Below are 21,595 nucleotides of genomic sequence, written 5' to 3'. Positions count from 1 at the left end.
TCTTCTGAAGCCCCGAATGTACTTCTGTGAAACTGAAATTAACCTAATTACATGAAGATTTTGGTTGTTAGACGTTATCTTTTTCGTTGCAGCTGTTTCACCGAAGACAGAACTGCTTATGATGACAGAACTGCTTATGATGACAGAAGTGACTTCCGAAACAAAACGCGAAAAATGGGACACAGTGTCGTGACTTGGGTGTCCGCTCGAGTAAAGCAACTGGTCTGTAACTCACCAGCGCTTCCCTGTCCGTATGGTCATCGGAGGGCGCCGCATCGCGCGGGCGTGTAACGGCAGGCATTGTCCGCAGCCGACAATGCTGCTGGCCTCGCCTGCGTCCACAATGCCTCTTTCATGATCGATACCTACTGGCCGCCTCAATGGCTCCAAGAGGGGCTACGCCGGCCGTTGCAGCAGCGTCGCGTCCATGCACTTACCGCTGCCACGTGGCGGTCGATAGCTCATACGTCAGTCCGCCGTGGCCAGCATTTCCACGAAACCCGCGCTGCTGAGAGCTCGCCGACCATTAGCGCTCTGCATATTAAGGAAGCGGTCCGCAGCCGCGCCATCGGAAGCTTTCGCTTTCATGATGCTCTTCGGAGCAGCACAGCGCGCCTGCCAATGAGGACAGGTCATACGGGACGCCGTTGTATGCCGCTCGCAGCAATTCAGATAAAGCGGGTTTTTGAAAAATGCATCGACGCTAAAAGCGATGTAAGTGAACGATTCTCGAAGTGGGAAAAGTGCCAACCAATTCCCAGAAAGAGAAAAGTGGCGATATTAGTTGATGTCGGCGTCCTTCCTCTGCCAAATTGTGACGTTCCGTCGAATGCGCCGTCACGATGACATGGGCACTAGACCACTCTCTGAAAAGTAGTATGTCTGTGGCCTTGACCCCACAGTATTCTCCTTGGGTAGCATAAATCATTTACAAAAAATCCGAACGTGGATTTATGTTCAGTTCTTCTTGGATATAAGACCAGTGAGATGACTTTAGGGAAGCACGTACTGAGTGGCTAACTGAAAGTAAAAACCTTTTACATCCGACAGACGTCTGTTGATTGTGTGTGTGTGTGTGTGTGTGTGTGTGTGTGTGTGTGTGTGTGTGTGTGTACGCGCGCGCTAACTCACCCAGACTGACTGCCAAGGGCATCCATCTCGACACTCACCTGAAACAAAAATTACGTTTTAATTAGAATACAATAATACTCTTATTGAGTTATTAAGTCGACAGCGGCTGTAAAACAATAAAGATTAGTTTCACAGTGACTGCATACTCATTGTGGAATGCCCCTTAAGTTCTCATTACTTTCCATTTAAACAGACGATACGAAGATGATTTCTAAATAAATGTATTCGTGCTGGGATATTTCGTCAGCAATATTCTGCAGATTTTACTTGGAAGTGATATGCCTGCTATTAACGGCACAAAAAACGGAAAATAGAAGCTTCAGGAATGACGTGTTGCAGAAGAATTCATAAAGCTATACTAGTAAACAGTCATTAATGAAGAGAACTTTCATCTGAGTGAGGAGAAAATAACTTCATGTTAAAGTTGACTGAAGGAAGGTGTGTGTGTGTGTGTGTGTGTGTGTGTGTGTGTGTGTGTGTGTGTGTGTGTGTGTGAGGAATAATGAAATATACATAAAGATGACTCGTAATAAGGAATAATCCAAATACTTCTCATAATCTCGCAAATCGTACTCAGAAATGCAATCACAAGGAAAAAACCATCGAATCCACAATGACAACTAACTTTTCGAAAAATTAATGAAGTTCGAGCGCAATTACTTACAACGCAGCTTTAAACGCCTCAGTACCAAAAAAATGTCAACTTTTATTTTATTTCTAAAAACAGGTGTGGTTTAACTACTTTAAATTTTATTGGAGACTCGCTAACGCCCAACCAACTCGAGTCCTCAATTTTTTCTCATTATCTGTTGGAACTGTCTAAAAAATGCATCAGAATCGCATTGCACCAACCACCACACGTACTAAGTCATATTTGTAAAATATGCAACTGATTAACGTCTACAGCAATTGATGGTGGCAAAACGTTTGTTTAAAAATGCAGATGCTTGCTGTAATAATTGGGATAATCTCTCATCATATAAATACCTCTCTTCCCTATAAGCATTAATTGTTAAACATAGCTCTTCATTTTCGAGAAGTCCTTGCCATTTCAAAACAATTTTTATGTTACATTGCTTTCCAAAAATTATCCCAGAACCTTTGAAATTAATGCTTTTCTTGAGTTTCTTTCAGGGTGAGGGGACTGACATTACTACCCACTTGTAAATGCCGAGTCTGACATTTATCTGGAAAATAGAAGAACAATGTATCTGTGTTTGTCCATTCCTGAATTGATAAAAAAAATTGGGAAGTGTTCTGGAAACGAACGATTATGCTTCTCAGCGCACCATCGCAAAAGAAGGAGACGTATTACAAAACAAATACTTTATTGGGATCTTTTTAAGTGCCATACCAGGAAATGACTGGTTCTACGTGTTAAGGAGAACGTTCTTAGCATCTGATTTTTGCGAAGGAGGAAAGAGAAAGAAGCCACTGTTCGTACCGCTATTTACTTACACAAGTAGTGTCGTTACCGTTTTCGAACGGACGGGTGACACCTCCAATGGCTGTTGACATTTGGAATCCATTTGTTGTCTGCTGTTTTTCCGAACAAGTGATGTACACAACAAATGTAAAACAAACGTCAACAGCGGTCTAAAACTGAACCTGTCGGTTCGAAACCTGTGGTGACGTTATTTGCCCATATAAATGCCATTATTAACAGTAGGTGAGTCCTGTTTTCTTCTTTGAACGAATCAATTTGCATTTTGCACATAGCCATGGTTTCAAAAGTGTCGGTTTTCAATGAAATAACAACAAGAAAGTTTTTGTGTGTAATGTCATTATTAGTAAGTACGTTTTACTTGTCATAATGAAAGTAAAGAAACAGCATTAGACTTAACTAGTAGAATCGTTTTAAGAAACACAGCTTCCCATATCCTACGTTAGGACACTCCAGAGCGAAGCACAGCTTGGCTTTAAGACTGAATACTAGCATATGTTTGAAAGGCTTTCCCCATTGTTTGACGCGTGGCTCAAGTCTACACACTTGAAACTGAGTACCGCGAACCAAAAGCATCGGAAATGCTTTTTGTAAAAAATTGCACTTAAGACGTTTTCTAACTCTTCAATTGTTGGGACAAGGGTTTAATATACCACTACAGCCCCATCGGATTTAGGTTTTACGTGTTTTACATAAACCTTTAAACGTGAATTCCGGAGGTTACGAACTATTCTATACATAATCCTTGTCGAAATGCATTAGTAAATGTCTCTTACGACCTATACATCGACAGGATGTAAAATTTTAACCTTCCTTCCTTATTTACTCCCAGTTCATCAATGCATCTGATGGGGCCCTTAGCTGATATTTTCCAATCTAAAGGTTGTTGCCCTTGCTAACAAGAAGATATCAAATTACCCAGTTCTGGATGAGGTATTGCTCTTACACTGCCGTGTTCAAGCATCAGTTAATCGGTTCACAGCGAGTGACTCACGCAGCAAGCTACCACGTACCGAGAATGGCAATTGAATCTCAATGTAGACAAGTGTAATGTGCTGCGAATACACAGAAAGATAGATCCTTTATCATTTAGCTACAAAATAGCAGGTCAGCAACTGGAAGCAGTTAATACCATAAATTATCTGGGAGTACGCGTTAGGAGTGATTTAAAATGGAATGATCATATAATGTTGATCGTCGGTAAAGCAGATGCCAGACAGATTCATTGGAAGAATCCTAAGGAAATGCAATCCGAAAACAAAGAAAGTGGGTTACAGTATGCTTGTTCGCCCACTGCTTGAATACTGCTCAGCAGTGTGGAATCCGTACCAGATAGGGTTGATAGAAGATATAGAGAAGATCCAACGGAGAGCAGCGCTGCTCTCCGTTACAGGATCATTTAGTAATCATGAAAGCGTTACGGAGATGATAGATAAACTCCAGTGGAAGACTCTGCAGGAGAGACGCTCAGTAGCTCGGTACGGGCTTTTGTCAAAGTTTTGAGAACATACCTTCACCGAAGAGTCAAGCAGTATATTGCTCCCTCCTACGTATATCTCGCGAAGAGACCATGAGGATAAAATCAGAGAGATTAGAGCCCACACAGAGGCATACCGACAATCCTCCTTTCCACGAACAATACGAGAATGGAATAGAAGGGAGAACCGATAGAGGTACTCAAGGTACCCTCCGCCACACACAGTCAGGTGGCTTGCGAAGTATGGATGTAGATGTAGATGTAGAAATGTACAGGGCGAACGACGAATGGGATCGCTGCATCCTTGACAACACGCCCCTCACCCCTCCCCGCATTAGAGTTTCCGCTGGCGGAGCCTGCGATGCTTCCCACTCACCCACTTTCCGGAATGTTCGCGCAGAGAGCCTTATCTGTTTCCCGCCCGTTTCACATTCACGCCGCAGCAATTCGTAGTTCCTGCCAGCAGTGACGCACTACTTCGGTGCCGATGTCATGCACTTGCCATAAGCGGTGGTCATTCATCTCTCAGAGTGGAAAGCTCTTTTTTTTTTTTTTTTTTCTTCAAATGAACTGCTCACAGTGCGACGGCCTGTGTACCTGTAGACACGTGAGCGAAACAGTGTTCAGTATCTTCTTGTGTCCCAAGTGATGGACGCGTGAAAACATAATTACGTTACTTATCTCTCGTCAAGATATGCTCCACCATAATACGTAGATTATGGTCGAATTGGAAGGTAGCCTGCAATCTACAATTCGATAATATTCCGTGTTCATTCTTAGACAAAGGACTACTATTACCAGTAATTTTCTTGAAGCTTCCTGACGGATTAAAACTGTGTGCCGGACCGAGACTAAGTCGGGACCTTTGCCTTTCGGGGCAAAGTGCTCTGCTGACTGAGCTACCCAAGCACGACTCACGACCCGTCCTCCAGGAAAGTGAGTCGTGGTTGGGTAGCTCTGTCAGTTGAGTACTTGCACGCGAAAGGCAAAGACACCGAGTTAGAGTCTCGGTCCGACACGCACTCACCGCTGCCGAGTGAAAATTTCGTTTTAACAACGTACTTCACTATATATCGGCAACGAATGAAATTACAATTATTACTACACTTGATGTATTATTGCTTGTCACCACAGCTGTTCTTCAATAAAGATTATACCTACTAATTATACCTACTACCACAACTAATTTTATTTAGCACTAGTCCAATACTACCACTGGTATGCGTTACGTATCCACTTACGTACATCGTGTACAAGCCTCGTCATCTGTACATAGCTACAGAAACTCCCCTGTATTTGAATATACTTACAATAGTACATCCAACGATAAGTTACAAGTCCTATGGAAATACAACGGCGGTGTTTGCTTTCAGCCGTTCGCAGTATCTATAGGAATTATGCTCTAACTCTCACCATAACCCACATACACCTTTCATTCCAAATATATGTTGCTCTAATTTAGTTTTATGGATTGCACATTTGTAGTCGCTTATTTATTCATACGTTCTTGGTAAGATGAAAAACATTGGACAGCCATATGGCTGTAATAGTATCGATGCCACTACACAGCTTCACAGGGTGATACCGAATTCCTATTACACAGTTAAAAATGTTTAGAGGGGACTCGGAATAGAAATATTTGGCAATAAACCCACGTCCGGAAATGTGCCGTTTGGTAGCTGAACGAATTTGAAAGGATGTCATAAAATATGCCGCAAGTGGATCAATCTACTCGTACCTGCGTTAACTACAACATATGCTGTTAGTGGCGACCAAGAGTTTCGTTGGACGGAGTTCACCTGTGAACAGCGTTCATATACACTCAGTCCAAAAGTCTTGGGAGTATCCTGAACGACCTTCGTTGCACACATCACCTTTGACTTCATGGGAGTCTCCTAAACAATACCCCTCACGTAGCACCACAGGAGGAAGTCCAGAGTTGTTAAATTGGCCGATCGTGGTGGTCAACGAATGGGTTCACCGTGACCCACCCACCTGTCCCTGAAGGTTTGGTGAAGATGTCAACGGACGTCGCGCGGAAAGTGGGCTGGCGCACCATCATGCTGGAACCACATCTCCGACGGAAATGCAAAGGCACTTCCTCCAAATGCTGCACCAGTAAATTTTGGAATGTAGAATACACGGGCCAATCAGACTACCAGGCGTAGTATCAGCCCACATACCGAAATAATGATGAAATCCATGAGGATGTGTGACATACGGGTTTTCCTCATCCCAAATATGGCTGTTACGGAAGTTGAGCAGACCTTAATTTGTGAAATGCGATTCATCGATGAAATGAATGATCCGAGCAAAGTTTGGAACCTCGAAAAAACGTGTAGGAACCACGCACAGTACTCGCCACGTTGCACAAAATCAGGTGGTCACTGCCTGCAACCTGTGGAGATGGTATGGGTAGAGTTGCTGTTCAAGGAGAACTCGCCAGACGCTGCTCTATGACGAAGCATGGAATCTGAAATGAAGCCGGTACTAGTTGACGGGTTCCGGTTGAAGAGTTGGAGGACCACCTCCTCCACGTCAACAGTGCGGCGCGTTCGGCCACGACCACAATTAGCCCTGGAAGTGCTGGTTCCAATCTCGCAAAAATGGCATGTGATGTACGGGCACGATCCAAAAATCGTTTGTGATAAGGACATTACGCTTATCGACCATTTCGTCCACTTTCACCGTGGATCATTAACTTGTCGGTTTCCTCGATAAAGTGTACTTTGCCTTTCTGCAGTGCACCGTTTCTCTCGATCGCTCAGTGGCATGTGATGTGCATGTGCTCCAATTCATTCGTTTGTTCTCTGATGGCACATGATATCACTAAAGACATCATGTGACACGAGACACCAACCTCTGTCAACGTGTATTGCCTTCCAGCATTCGAAGTCAACTATTTCCGAATGGTTCATTTCTAGACAATTTATTACCAAATATTGCAGCCGCGAGTTCCATCTACTAAGCATCTGAGTAATAGGAATTCTGATTCATCCTGTATAGGCTGAGAGTTCTGAAGACGTTTATGGCCTCAGAAAACGCCGCTAGATGGTATCTAAATTCCTCTGATCGAATAAAAACGAACTAAATCAACAACGAACTACTCCGTTACAATTAGGAATGCATCATTATGAAGCTGTCTCATCGCGCACCTGTATGTCGGTCCTGGTACGTTGGAAGAAATGATGCCATGTGCAATTATCTGGTACGTTATCTGTTAGGCCTACGAATTGATCTACCTGTGGAAATTAGCCGTTCCATTAGTTTTACCCGTGCACTATATGGAAGAGGAATGGGAAACGGGGAGTGACGGTGATACACAAAGTAGCCGTTCGCCGCACACCATAAGGTGGCTTGCGGAGTACAGATGTAAGTGCAGGAATGACTGTCGGTAAGCATACGTATTAGCTGTAATTTCTCAAATTTTCTCATCGTGGCCATTTCGCGAGGTGCAATTGGAATGAGGCAGTATGTTGTCAGATTCTTCCCCGAGAGTGGTCTCGCGAAATTTCGATACTGAACCTCTCCGTGATGCACATCGCTTAACTTGTAACGTCTGATACCGGAGTTTGTCATCTACGTAACGCTCTCGCGCCAACCTTACGATCTTGTGACTAAACGCGCAGCTCTTCGTTGGAACTTTTCTACCTCTCCTAAGGTCCCCACAATGATGAGTCTATGAAACAAGCGCCTTGTAGGCCACTTCATTCGTGAATGAGTTACATTCCCTGAAGATGGTTCCTATTAATCTCTGTCTCGCACCTGCTTTTCGTACTATCTGCTCCATATGATCATTCTAATTAAGGTCGCTCTGGATAGTTACTTCTACGTATTCTACGGCAGATACTGTTTTCAGCAATTTGTCATCAACCGCGTAGTGTAAAGGAGTGCGCTTCTTTTCTTACGTGTGCGCAGTATGGTATATCTATTTACCTTCATGGTCAGCTGCCAGAACCTGCACTGTTCATCAATCCTCAGCAGGCTATTCTGCAAACAGATATTGTCGTCTGGCGTTCCTACTTTCTCACATAGAATCGCATCGTCTGCGGACAGTCTTAAACAGCTTCCGACGCTTACCACTACTACGTAAATCGCGTTACGCGAAACGTCATAATGCTTCAGGAAGTCAATGTAGTTTGAATGTTGTGAAAAATGCGACTGAAGTTTGTTTTCTATAAAAGCGGACTTTACCCGCTAGTTAGTGTAATGTGCTGTCACCTGATATGTTTATGTACACGCGATCATTTATCGTCATCGAGATGTTTGTGACCATCACTGAGAAGTTTCAGTAGCACTAGGCAACGGCCTTGCCGCAGTGGATACACCGGTTCCCGTCAGATCACCGAAGTTAAGCGCTGTCGGGCATGGCCGGCACTTGGATGGGTCACCATCCAGTCGCCATGTGCTGTTGCCATTTTTCGGGGTGCACTCAGCCTCGTGATGCCAATTGAGGAGCTACTCGACCGAATAGTAGCGGCTCTGGTCAAAGAAAACCATCATAACGACCGGGAGAGCGGTGTGCTGACCACACGCCCCTCCTATCCGCATCCTCACCTGAGGATGACACGGCGGTCCGATGGTCCCGATGGACGACTTGTGGCCTGAAGACGGAGTGCTTTCAGTGGCACTGCCAAATTGAACTGTGTTCTTGTGTAGAAACATGTTAATTGACACGACGGTGTCAATGTTTACGGACTTTGTTGGGGCACTGAGTCGTAAAATATTCTGAACTTACTCATCCAATGCGAAAGATCAAGAATTAGTTAAAGCCACACAAACGTAGTCAACCGTTTTCAAATGTACAGTGTGACTATTTCACGTAAGGATATTCACGATACACGCGACTGTGTTTCAGAGCTTGTGGCATGTGACTTGAAACTCTTCTTGTTACCTATGCAGTTAACACTATAGGTACTGCCTGCTGCATTGAGGACAGTGAGTGATGGCAGCCTGTGTACCAACGAAAGCCGATTGATTGATATGAACTGTGTCGTCTGCTCGTTCGACATTAACGAACATAAAACTGCACAACGTAGAGTTTATTTCGTAAAGCGCCTTATACGAATAAATGGAACCCGGTGGAATACTATAACAGAACAATACCGATAAACAACAAAAGGCGCTACCAACGCGTGTCATAGCGAGTGGATGGCATTTCAATATCTATTTATAGCAACAAAATTTGTAAGCTTTTAAAGGAGTCAGCTGGTGAGAACTTGTATTATAAACAAAACAATTATTAAGTCACTAATTATGGATTATTTTACTTCTTCTGAGAATAGCGAAAAAGTCATTGATGATTAGTGACTATACTAGTATTACTTTACCTACATATTCCAGAAACATTCGCAGAGTTCTACATATCTATTAGGGATGAAGCAACATCATTTCATGTAACTTACCAACGAGGCTTTTCTGTGAGCCTACGGTGCTCAAACGTGTTGGCTATACGTATATGCATTACATGTTTATGGTAGTTCACTCATCTGGTGTTACTCAGCTCGTGCGGTTGACAGGAGGATGGACTTCGCAATCCCGAAAACTAAGCAGGATCCGAGACAGGTAAAACGTTACGTAATCATTTCTTTGCACAATTTCCAACCGCGACGGCAGGCACGAGAACCAAGCGCCGCCCTGTGCAGCTTTCGCTTTTCTTCCCGTCTCCCACCGTAACGAGCTGCACGATAATTTTTGAGATTGCTCAATAGTGAAACTGTCCACCTTGCAGTAACTACGACATGAACAGGAAACAACGAGACCTGAGGACTATGCGGAGTGCTAAGCTGCTGTCTGTACTGTACAGGACCTAAACGTAGAACTTTAAATTGAGTGTAACCTCAACTGCGTACTCCAGTTAAGTAATCCTACTTAACTAACTTGTGGGGAACTTAGGGGTAATTATTTAATGAAAGAGTACGACCACTGAGCACTGGTGTATTTTATTCCACTGTTTACAATGATATCACCCTGCGCGGTGATACGACGAGGTGCATTACCTCAAGGACTTTAATTCTGTAAGAAGTTGGGAGTTGGAATATTACACCCGTAAATGATCCTTCGTGTTCTGGGACCATCAGTAACTGAAAAAACTATCTACCACACAAGCGCACAGACTGCGACTAAAATTTAATTTTGATGGTAAAAAATTTATGGCGTGTTCTTAAGTCCAGAAACACCATTCGTCTTTTTCGTTAATTATTCAAAGAATTTCCAGTTTGCACCCTTGTATCGAGAAACAAACATACTTCGCTAGTTACAAGACTTTTCCGCTGTGGTTATTGAATCAACATTGCCTCCTTTCCTTCGTTTGGTAGCTACTGACGCCGAGAGCGCGGTCTTGATTCCCGCTGACGACATCAGAGTTTCCTGTAGTGAGAACATCGGAATGAAGTCCACTCAGCCTCGTTAGACCTGTTAAGAAGCAGGCGCGAATGGAGGGTTCTATTGCAAGTGTGGACAGTGGGGACAGGAGTCACTGTCCGTTACTGGCTCTAATCGCACCCTCTCCCAAACTTAACTGGCCGTCACCTTCACTTTTAAAATGCCACATGTGACTTTCATTTTCATAATGTAACAATAAATTACCAGTGGGCGTTCAGTAAGTAATGCAAAACTTTTTTCGGTCAATTTAGATTGACAAAAAATGTGAAATACGTTGTAGGACATCATAGAATATTCTCCCTTCAGCCCTTTAGTTTCGTGAAGTTCTGATAGGTGACATCTCATACGTAGCCTTGCAAATGGCGTCTGTAACGGAGGTGCGTTACAGACCGACAGCTGCCAGTTTATTTTGGCGAAAAACCAGAGCATCGCAAATATCCATAGGTGCTAGGGGAAGTCTACGGATGCGTGGTAGTGAACAAAAGCACGGTGAGGCGTCGGGCGAGGCGTCATCATCGGAACAAGGTCGCACGAAACTATCAGATTTCCACGTTGCCTAACAGTGAACCAGTAGAGCAGTACCATGCGGACACGCAGTCCCTCCGAGGGAACACGTTTGGCCGTAGTCTTGAACGGCCATTACGCTGAAAAATATGACTTCTGGGAATAATATGCGTACTGTAAACCTGAATAAAACCAACCTGCTTTCAGAAAACTGTGTTATTTTTTATTGAATGCCCCTCGTATACAAGACGTTTAAATGTTGTAATTTGTTGAGATTAGTGTTTAGTTCATCACTTTTATACAGAAGAAAAAAAAAATCATCACAAAACTGAAATACATTATTTGAAAAGCACTCGTGCAAGAAACTTAAGCGTGTATGTAATGCAAGTGATTTAAGAATTTTAACAGCAACAAATGCCGTTAATATTAACGTCGTAGTCTACACGATGTTGACTCAGGCTTACTGGGAAATATACAGGATATGTCCCAGTACTACTACTACTACTACTACTACTACTACTACTACTACTAGTAGTAGTAGTAGTAGTAGTAGTAGTAGTAGTGGTAGTGGTAGTGGTAGTGGTGGTGGTGGTGTCACTGCTGGATTCCCATATCCTTCACATTTCCACATGCCTCTGAGGCAATCTTTAGGATGGACATCGGGAACTTCAGTACGTGTATGGCTCGATTCCTGTTGATGGAACAGGACATTTGCGTAGGTGTATCAATCTTTGGTGCTTTAGTAGCTAAAAAAGGCAGTCTCCGTAATGAAGTTTCATTCTACAGCGGATTAAAGGTATGTGTGTGTGTGTGTGTGTGTGTGGGGGGGGGGGGGGGGGGGGGTCGGACGGGGACGCGAACCTCGAGCCTTGTTCTTCGCGGGCAAGTGCTCTAGCGGCTGAGCTTTCCAAGCAGAACTCGCGAGCCCCCTTCGTACCTATTTATTCGAAACACCCTTTCTTCAGGAGTGGTAGTAATCAAAGTTTCGCTGGAGAACTTTTGTGAAATTGGGTAGTAGGAGATGATGTACTGGCGCCAAGTAAAGTTGTGAGGGCGTGTCCTGACTCCTGCGCGTTTAGCCCTGTCGCCCCATCAACTGCCTGCAAACTATAAGTTCCGGTTCCAGAATCCTGGCCTGGCCCAACACAAACTTTAAACAGGCAGGAGTTTCAAGGGTACACTTGGTTGCTCATAGTGAGGAGAGGAGATCAACCTATTGGTTGGCCGTACAAGTTTTATCAATGGCGGGTGCTTTCCAGTTAATGCGGGAGTACTCTTAATTTTCTGAGCAAATGACTGTGTTTCCCGCTGCCTCATCGGCCTAATCTTGTTTCTGAAGCGCAGGTCAGGAAAATCTTTCGAACCTTATGCCAGAACTTGTCAGCCCCAACACCCAAGTACCATTTAATTGCTTCATACTTTAACGAATACGATTACGATGCACACACATTGTGACTGCGCTTTTACACCCTTGAAAACACAGGGAGGTGCCAATATGGAGCGGGTTATGTGTAGGGCCTGCATAGTTTTTACCACTGTGCGTCCGGATCCTGATTCCAGTGACAGCGGTGGATGCATCCAGTGAAGTATGCCACGGAGGCGCGCGTATCTGCCGGCCCGGCGAACACCCCTGTGCACTGCGGCGCAGCCTCTTACTGAATGGGCGCGCCGGACTGACTGGGACGCATCTCGCCTGTCGGAAGCTGCCAGCCAGTAGACGGCAGCACAAAAGCGCCGCAGAGACCCACTGCGCCATCCCAGCCGCTGTGCTGCCTGTAACTGACTCACCCTTCACTGCGCTACCGTTTAAAGCGCCCCTAACACGAGAGGCGGGTTGCAGTAGTCCACTGCAATGCCGCGCAATCTGTCCGTAGATATCACGTGCGCGGGGAAATCACAGCGATCGATCGCAAATTGCTCGTAATTTCTAAGGAATCTGATGACAAGCGATAGGTCCGCCGTCGGAAGCAAACAGCTCCCTGGCTTCCACTCGTCTTCCTAGTTATTGTGGTTGTATTCTTTTGTTTCATTTTACTATGCTCACATGAAGTAAGGGCTTTACATTGTAAATTTTACACTGGCTTGCGCAAAACTTAAGGACGAAATTAACTTTCGTGTAATGTGTCAGTGACCAGTAGCGTAGCTCGATGAAACGTGGACCGTACATAGAAATGCTACAGTACACTACAGGCGGTAGCTCAAAGAAACACGCAATGAGACGAACAGAAATGATAATTTTATTCAAAGACAATAAGCGTACTATATTCATTGCAATTTGTGGAGGACCCCTGGACATTACAGAAGACGCGACAGTTCTTAATAGGGCGTGTATGATCAAAACGGGCGACAATGGATGCACTGTCATGTGCTTCAATGGTGGCCATAACGTTGGTTACGCTTTGTTGTTGTTGTTGTTGTTGTTGTTGTTGTGGGGCGTTCCATTCCTCCACCTGTGCGGCTGACAACCGCTGGACGGTCGCTGGTGCATGTAGACATGTTTTATTACTGCTCTTCGACGCATCCCAGACACCCTTGACGGGATTTAACACGGAAGAACGGGCAGGCCAGTCCATTCGCCGAATATTCTCCCGTTTTAAGAGCTTCTACGATTGTGCAGCTCAATGCGCTATTGCCATCCATAAAAATGAAGTCAGGAGTGAATGGTCTCTTGCAACGACTCACAGGGGTATGGAGAACAGTGTCACAATAACATTGGCCGTTGAGTATACTGTGTTCGAAGATTTGGAGATCAGTACGCCCATGCAACATTATCTGTCCTCGAACGCTAACAATAGTCCACCAAAACCATCATGTTCCACAATGCTGGACGTACACTCATGTCGAGAGATGGTAACACGTATTACATCCAGAACACTGTGTAATAGTTTTGGAGGTCGAGGTGTTTCGGTGTGGGTAGGCGAAAGCTACTGATCTAATCTTTTAACACTGTACATTCGACGGTCAACGTCATTGTGACACAGTACACCTTTCCATGTGCTTTTCAGGTGCACATTCGGCCCTGCATTCACTTTTATAGGATGACAATATCCGATCGCATCAAGGAGGACAGGTGTAGATCACCTGGAACGAAAACTTATTCGGCGAATGGACTGCCCTGGCCGATCCCCCGACTTAAATGCCATCGAGCACGTCTGGGACGTGTTGTGAAGACGTATTGCAAAAAGTCCAAATGCACCAACGACTACCCAGCGTCCGTTAACCGCGCTGATGGAGGCATGTAATGCTTTATCATAAAAACTCCTTATCAACCCTATGGTCGACACTGGAGCACGTTGCTGAGCATGCATTGCTATCTATGTTGATTTCACACCGTATTAACAACGATGCTCCGCCTTTTGTGATGTCCAGAGGACTATCATGAATCGCATCGACTTCAGGGTAACCGGTCTCTTTAAACACAAGTATCATTTCTTTTTGTCTCATTTCGCGTTTCAGTTTCCTTCTGTACTACATTCTAGCTGTTATTTATACTTACGGTGAAAGTATTATCGAGCTCAGTTACTCCGTAGTGACACACAGTGCGGAAGCTACTATAGTCCCTAAATTTTGCACATCTGTGGAGTTGCCCAAATAGTTTGAACCGCTCTGAGAAATGAAGCTGGTTCCTTTAAATGCGAACATTTTTCGCTAGATTTTATCGTGACTTATTAACGTCGACCGAAACAACTTTGTTGTTGCCAGTCAAATTATTTCCAATGTGCGCTTCACAGGTTTTAAACCCCAGCGTCAGTTGGATTTATGCGAATACATGTATGAGTCATGTTTCCGATTTTATGGTAACCTGCGGCAGTCTAGCAAAAGGCAAAACCAAAGCATTATTTCAATACATGGCACGTAGTTTCCCGGAGGTCGAGTTGAATATGGAGGGTGAAAGGAATGAGAGAAGGAGAGCACACTTTTGGTTATGACAGAGCTGTGGGTTGTAAGGTGGTGGTGGTGGTGGTGGTGGTGGTGGTTGTTAGTTGGTTTGTTGGGCGCTCAACTGCGCAGTTATCAGCGCTCGTACAAATTGTCAATCTTTGCTCAGTCCAATCTCGCCAGTTCAAATGATGATGATGAAATGATGAGGACAACACTAACAGCCATCTCCAGGCATGTGAAAATTCCTGACCCCGCAGGGAGTCGAACCCGGGACCCCGTGCTCGGGAAGCAAGAACGCAACCGCGAGACCCCGAGCTGCGGACATGGGTCGTATGGCTTGTATCTCTAACACGTTACATTCAACCACTGTTCACGTACGTTGTAATCCTTTATCATAATTGAGGATCTGAGTTCTTCATGAAAACAACACTGCTGTTAATTTACACTCGTCTGCTTTTTTCTGAAACACCCATTTCACAGCTCCAGTTTTGTATCTGAAGATGACACGGACATCAGACCAAAACATATCATCTACATAAAAATACACTGTGACCCAGAGGGTGTTTCTACGTGACTAGTTCCTACCACGTATGTCACAATGACTGCATGCGGTTATCAAGTTCGGAAGCAAGGAACAGAACAGTCAGGGGTAGACGTTAGGAAGAAGGAAACTAGCTCCAACGTCGAAACATTGCGCATGAAACTAAATAGAAATTTAAGCGTATCGTCAAAGACACGGAAGATTCATCTGGTGCGATAGAAACAGGATGCAGAGCTGGCCAGCATCTGGATACCAATAGTGAAAAAAAATCACTTCGACGAAAGATATTCCAATGGATTCCGTACGAACTGCAAATGGTACATACTTGCAGCGTACCGATACTCCAAAGGGACACCGCTTTCGAGACGTTTTTATGGATTTTTCCAAAACAGGTATGAGTGTCGGGACTAATCATCAGGAGTGATGAGACATTGTGTTTATCTACAAGTATAACAGAGAAATGTCACCCTGTCCTTGACACTACATGTCAGATTCTGAATAACCTTAATGCTACTTTGGCTGAGAATCATTGGGCACATATACCTCGAGGTGACGGAACAACTGATTGTTGTCTTAGTTTATTGCAGATGAATGGAGCAGGAGCAGTGAGAGTAGCGGTTTTGTTTCCTCCAGGACAAGGCATCAGCACATACACAACGAAAGCAGTTCTAGAACCAAGCAGAACGATAGTTGTCAAGCGACTGAATCGGTCGCGCGTGGCCGCACAAAACAGCTGTAACCGCTGGCCTAATCTCTCTCGAGTACGATAACCACGATTACCCCTTTCCAATAGCACCAGTGTTGACCGAACCAGGAACGCGCATTACTGAAATCACTGATAACATCAGATCAGGCCAGGCCACGTTGTGAGGGAGTGACGTGAAAGGGCCACCATTTGGGCGTTTTCCATTTCTGCAATGGCTTGTATACCAGGTTGGTATGTTATCTTCTTACTTTGGACTCTTGAGATGATAGGAAAAGTCATGTATTTTTTAGTTCCGTTTAAGTCAAAATATGGTCTAATAAAATATCCCATTAATTTGTAATTATTACCTACAACCCAACAGAACGTCAGAGAGAAATTTGGAATTATAAAATTAACATATTCGCAATTAAATATCTAAAAAATGCAGCATCACAGAATCGAAAAGCTAGCTATAATCTCGTATGTACCGGCTTCAGACACGAAACAAATGCGTAGTAATAAATTCGATTTCTGATTCACCGATACCTCGTTATATCATGGATTTTTACTTCCCATTTGGCAGATAGAAACACACTGCTCCGATCTTCAGCTGTAAAAGCATGCCAACGACGTACGGCCAATTTCCTGTGTAGGCGGCTACCGAAAACAACGGAGGCATTAGAAAAATATGGCATGTATTCAACATTGTTTTTATGTCAACGTACGATAGAATAACCTTTATCTAAACAACTGCGTGCACAAAACGGCATTTGGCAATCGCTGAGATACGCGAAATGAAGTGCCCTTTTTTTCCAGCGGCATCTCATGGAAAATTTTACCAGTGTGATATTTTGTAGTGGCCTGTAGCCTTTGACTTAAGCGGGTGATAACCGTACTTTAGTTTCGATTACTACACTGAATATGTTAATTCAACATACATAAACTGAACGCTTTAAATATTTTTAATATGGAATGAAATAAAATGCAAAAACGGTGCTAGCAGCGGGACTCTAACCTTGGCAGTGAGTTCGCTTGACCACAGGGCCACAGCACCGTCGTATCAGCTGCTTCTGAAAAAAACCCTCGCACGCTACGCTTTCGCGATACGTTACATGCACTTTCAAAGAAGAACACTCGCCTGGTGCTGCGAGTAACATAGCACTCAGGGCGCCGGTAGGGATGATGTCACATCAGAAGATGCACAGTCGAAAACGTACAGCTGCGTCCCTTCACTTAGTTGATCGTCGTGCGGTTAACCATAATTTCATCACTCGACACTCGTTTCCAGTTACTGTGGAGAGAGCGCTACAACACATGTTTTTGTCCGTTTCAAAGAGAAATGGCGTAATTTTAATGCAATTTTCGGCTCGTACTCTAAGAGAAAACATAAATGGCACAATTTTAGTGCAATGTTGTCAGAGCGCTGTAGCACATGGTAACCGCTAGCCATTGCTTTTTTTCTCTACCTTATCCACTGAAGACCCACAGAAACTGGCACACCTGCCTAATATCGTGTAGGGCCCCCACGAGCACGCAGAAGTGCCGCAACACTACGTGGCATGTACTCGACTAATGTCAGAAGTAGTGCTGAAGGGAATTGACACCATGAATCCTGCAGTACTGTCCACAAATGCGTGTGAGTACGAGGGGGTGGAGATCTCTTCTGAACAGCAAGTTAGTGTCTGGGGAGTTTGGTGGCCAGCGGAAGTGTTTAAACTCAGCCACTCCGTAACAATTCTGGACGTGTGGGGTGTCGCATTGTCCTGCTGGAATTGCCGAAATCCGTCGGAATGCACAATGGACATGAATGGATGCAGGTGATGAGATAGGATGCTTACGTACCTGTCACCTTTCAGATTCGTATCCAGACGTAGCAGGGGTCCAAATCACTCCAACTGCACTCGCCCCACACCATTACAGAGCCTCCACCAGCTTTAAAAGTCCAGCTGACATGCAGTGTCCATTGATTCGTGACGTTGTGTTCATGCCCTTATAGGTGCATCCGCTCGATACCATTTGAAACGAGACTCGTCCGACTAGGCAACATGTTTTCAGTAGTCAACAGTCCAATGTCAGTGTTGATGGGCCCAACCGAGGCGTAAAGCTTTGTGTCGTGCAGTCACCCATGGTACACGAGTGGGCCTTCGGCTCCCAAAGCCCATATCGATGATGATTTGTTGAGTAGTTCGCACGCTGACACATGTCGATGGCCCAATATCGAAATCTGCAGCATTTTCCGGAAGGGTTGCATTTCTGTCACGTTGAACGATTCTTTTCAGTCGTCGTTGGTCCCGTTCTTGCAGGATCTTTTTTCGGCCGCAGCCATGTCGGAGATTTTATGTTTTAACGGATTCCTAATATTCACGGTACACACTTCAAATAGTCGTACGCGAAAATCCCCACTTCATCGCTGCCTCGGAGATGCTGTCCCCCCATCGCTCGTGCGCCAACTAAAACACCATCACCAAACTCACTTAAATCTTGATAACCTGCCATTGTAGCAGTAGTAATCCATCTGAGAACTACGCAAGACACTTATTGTCTTATACAGGCGTCGTCGACCGCAGCGCCATGTTCTGACTTTACTTATCTCTGTATTTGAATACGCACACCTATACCAGTTTCTTTGGTGCTTCAGTGTATTTAATGAGATTTGTCTCAGGGTAGCCAGTACACCAACGCAATACGAAGAACACTGGCTGCATGAAAGTATCACCGGAAGTCCAGCGGAACTAAGAACCAGTAAGCCACTGAAACAAATCTGAATGCAATCCGAGTTTGGAGTAAAATAAGAATTGGCATGAAATATAATTTACTGCATAATAAAAGGGCTTCTCATAAAATTTTACATCTACTAGGTTACGACAATGCCCAACAGCCTTCACAGTTATCCTAGTTTTTGTGTTGCGCACTGAGTTCAAGCATTCTGGCTATGTTCACTAAGGTACCTATGAATAAATCACAGTGGTATCCCATTGTCTGAAAGGGTTATGAGACGCTTTTGGACAATGTAGTGGTGAAATGCTGTTGTACTGCTGCATGTCTGTCTATAAATAAATTGGTATGTGTAGATTTTACCGGGTACTAAGGGAAGAATTATTCTTCCTTAGTATGTAATCCGTATGGGCTTTACAGTGCAATGAAGTTGCCAGCCTATGGTCGTACTGGCCTGGGTTTTGGTCAATACTTTGCGAACTGTTGACGGCAGATTTATGCGCATGTGTGTGTCCTGAAAATGTATCTCTGCTATATTTGAGCCCAAATTACATTAGTACAACTACAATTAATGGGAATCACGTGCTTCGATAACACAACCCGCTCCGATGACTGCACTTTATGAAGAAGAACGTTATCACACTTTTTTGGTGGAATTTTTGGGACTTTTCTAACAGCAGAAGTCTAGAAGACGACGAAACCTTAAACAGCGGAAATGATTAGAGCCCATACAGAGAGTATCGGCAGGGGATCGGTACCCACTTCTGTAATGAATTGTAATGTAAAACAATATCAGAGTTTGTTATTGACAGTGGAGTTGTGTAAAAACATACTACGTTTATCTTTTTTTTTTTTTTTGGAACTGTGTATAACATTTGAAAGGTAAACGCAAATTTTGAAGTTCTTTTTACTTCAGACAAATTCATGTTCTATGGCACACCCCTGAACAGTTTCCGCTTACAACGTCGTTTCAGCTCTAGTATAGATCCGTGAACAACTAATAACAAATAAAACAAGTGAACTGTGAAATTTATCGTGTGCATCGGTTGTTTTTTTTTTTGAGGGGGTTCTCTACTGTAACAACTGTTGCAAACGAAATAACGCTGATTGATAGCCTACATGATCTTCTGTGTGTTGTGACAATTGTCGCAAGAAAAATAAACATGACGCCTCAGTGCACAACTGACCTGATCTTATTAAGCTTCAGAATTGCTTCAAGGAAAGTACAGATTTCTGCTTCATGTCATGACACCATGATCTTCAGTTTCTTCTGCTATTGCGCACAACGAGGTGTCGGCGTTTCCTAATCAATCGGGTATTTGAAGAAATCAAAGTACCACAAGTACTTCCATATAACAGCTTTCAGGGTGGTTTCTAATCTTTCGTCATTAACTTTTCAGTTCTTTGCGGAAATTAGTTCGGAGCATTGGTGTCGGTCTCGGCAGGAGCCGACATGTATTGCCTAACTTAACCCTCGCATAGCACAAATTTACTTTTTTTATACGAGACGTGCAGGAAGAGAATCAGTGAGATTGTAGAAGGTACCGACAGGGCTGTGGACTCAGTGCCACGGCCGGCTGCTCGAGTTTTCTCTGCCGAGGATTCGTGGCGCCAAAGTCCAATCCATACGGTCCCTCAGGCTGTCGAGCGGTTTCTAATCCGCCGAGTTTCGTGGCTGGGGGAGTATGGTAAACTCATCTTGGTGCTCTTCCAACAACGCACATAAACTGGGAGCTGTGCGAGACGTTGCATTCTGCTTCTGGTAGATGGCATAGTGCCGAGGATAAACAAACTGCATTCAAGGGTCGACGTGGTCTGAAAGGACATACGGATGCTTGAGTTGATCCATTGTGCCATCCAGAATGACTATATCATCCAGGCAGTGCCACGAAAATATCCCACAGACCATAAAGCTCCCTCGTGGTTGCAGGGTGTTTGCTTTCAGACGTTTCACGCGGACAGCCATCGGTCCGACGGAGTATAAAACGCTATTCACCTGAAACGCGCACATGTCACCACTCCGTGGAAGTTCCGTTGCGTTATTGGCGTGGACAGCTGTCAGCATGGGCGCTTGAACCAGGCGCCTGCTACGGTCGCCCATACTAGCAACGTTCGTTGAATAGTCGTTGAGGAGACATCGTTGCTAGCCCCTAGGTTCATCCCGGCGGTCAGCTGCTCAACAGTTGCACATCTATTCGCCCGTACCCATCTCCACAGCCGTCGCTCACACCTGGCGTGTATAGTCGGTAGTACTCGGTAGTACACAGCAGTTTCCTCGGTGCTGTTTCGGATTGCTCCATTTTGCCTTGCACGTTATACTGTACTTTAACAACGGCGGCCACGAACCGTTCACAAACTTAGCACTTACGTAAATGCTTCCATCCTTGGCTCGAAAGCCAATGATCATGCCAATTTAGACGTAAGATAAAGCGCTCCGTTTTCGCGTTACAACTGCACTTTTTACCGCGTCCCCTTGACACGCTTCACATAACCTGCACTGCTAATGCTGTCGCCTGCTGTCTGTGAGCGGTTATTGCACATTCACGTCGAACATAGGCGGTGGTCACAATGTATTGGATTGTGTATAACTTGGGGTCATTCACACTTCAAACTTACCACAGATGGCTAAGATTTTATTATTCATGATAAAATATGTAGAATATTTTAATATGTTATGTTTACAACGATGCTTAGAGCATCGCCTTAGCTTAACATCCACTTCAGAGAGACAACACAACACTGATCGAGTCTAGTGTTCGGGTTGCAGACTTCACTGATCAAGGCGCCGTTGTTGCATCAGCGCTAACTGGCTTGCTTCGTTCCCGCTATAGT

General features: G+C 44.4%; 1 pseudogene; it reads left to right on the top strand.

Annotated features, from left to right (window-relative positions):
• The first annotated feature begins 8,352 nt into the window (after positions 1-8,352).
• Positions 8,353-8,469, top strand: LOC124623245 (annotated as a pseudogene).
• The last annotated feature ends 13,126 nt before the right edge of the window (positions 8,470-21,595 follow it).

Source organism: Schistocerca americana, chromosome 7, assembly GCF_021461395.2.
Source record: "Schistocerca americana isolate TAMUIC-IGC-003095 chromosome 7, iqSchAmer2.1, whole genome shotgun sequence".
Classification (NCBI taxonomy): domain Eukaryota; kingdom Metazoa; phylum Arthropoda; class Insecta; order Orthoptera; family Acrididae; genus Schistocerca; species Schistocerca americana.
The sequence above is the reverse complement of the archived record's forward strand: the minus strand, read 5'-3'. Positions and strand labels throughout refer to the sequence as shown.